The sequence below is a fragment of the Phoenix dactylifera genome, chromosome 1 (assembly GCF_051530095.1).
Source record: "Phoenix dactylifera cultivar Ajwa chromosome 1, Ajwa_hap1_PhDact_Kaust_v1.1, whole genome shotgun sequence".
Classification (NCBI taxonomy): Eukaryota; Viridiplantae; Streptophyta; class Magnoliopsida; order Arecales; family Arecaceae; genus Phoenix; species Phoenix dactylifera.
Window position 1 is genome coordinate 58,982,011 of NC_143190.1, and position 3,935 is coordinate 58,985,945.

The following is a 3,935-nucleotide window of genomic DNA, read 5'->3' on the forward strand; positions in this document are numbered from 1 at the left end:
AATCGATATCAACTGTTTGTATTTGGGCAGGGCGAAGAATATAATCCTAAAAGATCGGCCAATGGTGCATCTAGCATTGCCTGTAGATGAAATTATACACAAAGAATTTTTCTAGTTTTGTAGAAATGTAATCATCAGAAGATGGCATAAATAAAATAATAAATAAATGCTATTCTAAAGAGATCGTCTTCCACAGTATTATTTGAACCAAATAATATCTAAAATTTATTTTATTTAGGGCGTGCAAAATCGTGCATTCGGGCATAAAAGCCCATCATACCATAGAACCCTAGTTTGTTTGATTGAAAGGTGACACAATGTTGAAATATAGAAGCATTTTGCTTTTTTTTCTGAAAATAGCTTGTTTCGAGACCCATAAAAATCATATATGATGCACTTGGACCGGAGAGCCAGTCTTCTCAATTAGCCACTGAATGAATTGGTCTAAACTTTGAAAGTGTCGCTGTCGAGAAGAAAGTTTTGTAGAGAAAGATCTAAATGGCACCATTGCAGCATTGATAATTATACTATAAGAAGGTTGATAATAATAAAATATTTTTTTCCTATTTGCATGATCGAGGTAGTATATGTATAAGAGATGAATGTCACCACATTGATTATGGAATCAACAATATGTGTATCATCAGATGATTTTAACGTTAATAACAAATTAATTAATAATACTTGTAAGGGAAGCCTCTAGATCCAAATATAGTGCGATTTAAAAATACTAAATTTTGATTTTAAATATAAATTTGTCTTCCCTAGAAAGATCTTAGGGACATGGCGTCACCATCCATAATTATACCCCAAAGAGCCCGAACTGTTACCCTATAGTTTGATGAATATCTGTTGACTAGTTCTCTGATTCCATCAAGATGTACTCTCATTGGCTGGAGACCTTAGCACCTAGAGATGGGGATGGGCGGAGTGTTTTATCGCCACCTTTGTTTTTTTTTTTGAATTACTGAAAGTTGGGTCAATTCTTTTTATTGATTTTTGTTTTTCCTGCAACTGGTGATTCTCTTGGCCTCCTAAGCGTGTCAAGAGAGCAATGGCCTTGTCGGCGAAGACTTTTTCTTCTAAGAACAACCAAGTTTCTTTTCAACTTGGAAAGGAGCACACAAAGCAATTTGTTATATTTTAGGAATAAATCAACATCAATTGTTTGTACTTGGGCAGAGCGAAGAATATAATTCTAAAAGATTGGCCAATAGTGCATCTAGCATTCTCGTAGATAAAATTATGTGTGAAGAACTTTTCTAGTTTTGTAGATATGTAATCATCAAAACGATGCCATAAATAAAATAATAAATAAATTATATTCTAAAGAATTGCCTTCTACAGTGCTATTGGAACTAAATAATATCTAAAATTTATTTTATTTAGTGTGCGCAAAATCATGCAGTTGGGCATAGAAGCCCGTCATACCATAGAACTCTAGTTTGTTTGATTGATGATTGAGAGGCTTAAAAGCATCTTGCTTTTTTTTTTTAATGAAAATAGCTCGTTTTGAGACCCATAAAAACCATAAATGATCCACTTGGGCCGGAGAGCGCCAGTCTTCTCAATTGGCCACTGAATGAATTGGTCGAAACTTTGAAAGTGTCTCTGTCGAGAAGGAAGTTTTATAGAAAAAGATCTAAATGGCACCATTGCAGCATTGATAATTATACTATAAGAAAGTTGATAATAATAAAATATTTTTTTTTCTATTTGCATGATCGAGGTAGTATATGTATAAGAGATGAACGTCACCACATTGATTATGGAATCAACAATATGTGTATCATCAAATGATTTTAACGTTAATAACAAATTAATTAATAGTACTTGTAAGGGAAGCCTCTAGATCCAAATATAGTGCGATTTAAAAATACTAAATTTTGATTTTAAATATAAATTTGTCCTAGAAAGATCTTAGGGACACGGTGTCACCATCCATAATTATACCCCAAAGGGCCCCAACTGTTACCCTATAGTTTGATGAATATCTGTTGACTAGTTCTCTGATTCCATAAGATGTACTCTCATTGGGGAGACCTTAGCACCTAGAGATGGGGATGGGCGGAGTGTTTTATCGCCACCTTTGTTTTTTTTTTTTGAATTACTGAAAGTTGGGTCAATTTTTTTTATTGATTTTTGTTTTTCCTGCAACTGGTGATTCTCTTGGCCTCCTGAGCGTGTCAAGAGAGCAATGGCCTTGTCGGCGAAGACTTTTTCTTCTAAGAACAACCAAGTTTCTTTTCAACTTGGAAAGGAGCACACAAAGCAGTTTGTTATATTTTAGGAATAAATTGACATCAATTGTTTGTACTTGGGCAGAGCGAAGAATATAATTCTAAAAGATTGCCCAATAGTGCATCTAGCATTCTCATAGATAAAATTATGTGGGAAGAATTTTTTTAGTTTTGTAGAGATGTAATCATCAAACGATGCTATAAATAAAATAATAAATAAATTATATTCTAAAGAGATCACCTTCTACAGTGCTATTGGAACTAAATAATATCTAAAACTTATTTTATTTAGTGTGCGCAAAATCGTGCAGTTGGGCATAAAAGCCCGTCATACCATAGAACTCTTGTTTATTTGATTGATGATTGAGAGGCGACACAATGTTGAAATATAAAAGCATCTTGCTTTTTTTTTCTGAAAATATCTCGTTTTGAGACCCATAAAAACCATATATGATCCACTTAGGCCAGAGAGCTAGTCTTGTCAATTAGCCACTGAATGAATTGGTCTAAACTTTGAAAGTGTCGCCGTCAAGAAGGAAGTTTTATAGAGAAAGATCTAAATGGCACCATTGCAGCATTGATAATTATACAATAAGAAAGTTGATAATAATAAAATATTTTTTTTTCTATTTGCATGACCGAGGTAGCATATGTATAAGAGATGAACATCACCACATTGATTATGGAATCAATAATATGTGTATCATCAGATGATTTTAACGTTAATAACAAATTAATTAATAATACTTGTAAGAAAAGTCTCTAGATCTAAATATAGTGTGAATTAAAAAAACTAAATTTTGATTTTAAATATAAATTTGTCTTCTCTAGAAAAATTTTAGGAAGACGGTGACACCATCTAGATTCCAAAGAGTCCGAACTATTATCCTATAATTTGATGAATATCTGTTGACTAGTTCTCCCATTTCATCCTCCCGCTGGCAGGAGACCTTATCACCCAGAGATGGGGATGGGCGGAGTGTTTTGTCACCGCTTTTTCTTTTTGGGAATCAGAACCGGCGAGTATCACTCTTGTACTAGAAAAGTAAGCCGAACCACTAATAACATGTGAAGACAACTTGACTTACGAATGCATTGTTTGTTTCCGTAGTCCCTTTCTGTCGCGTTAGGCCAAAATTTCGACACGACTTGAGTTAAATACATGGCATCGCATTGATTATGGAATCAACAACATGTGGATCATTAGATGATTTTAACGTTAACAACCTACCAATAGTACACATATCAGGGAGTCCTCGGAATGGTGGGACATTATTTTTACATATTTTTTAACTAGTTCTGCAATTCCATCAATATATACTCCTGCTAGTGTTTTATCGATTTTTTTTTATCTAAATTAGTTGTAAGCTGGGTCAAATTTTCTTTACTGACTTTTCTTTTTTTTCCCCTGCAACTGTTGATGCTCCTGGCCTTCTGGGCGTGTACAGAGAGCAATGACCCTTGTTGGCAAGGGCTACAGTCTCTCAAAACGCCTCGTTGAGAAGTTATACCTATATTTATATCTATATCTATCTATTTATATACAAATGGGGATGGACTAGAGATCTTTTGGCGCAAAGCATCCTCATTCTCTCTATTTATCCATCTATCTATATGGAGATAGAGATAGGATGGAGACCTTTGGACGCAGAGTATCCTCATTCTGTCCCTATATAGTTTCCTAGCATTCCTTGT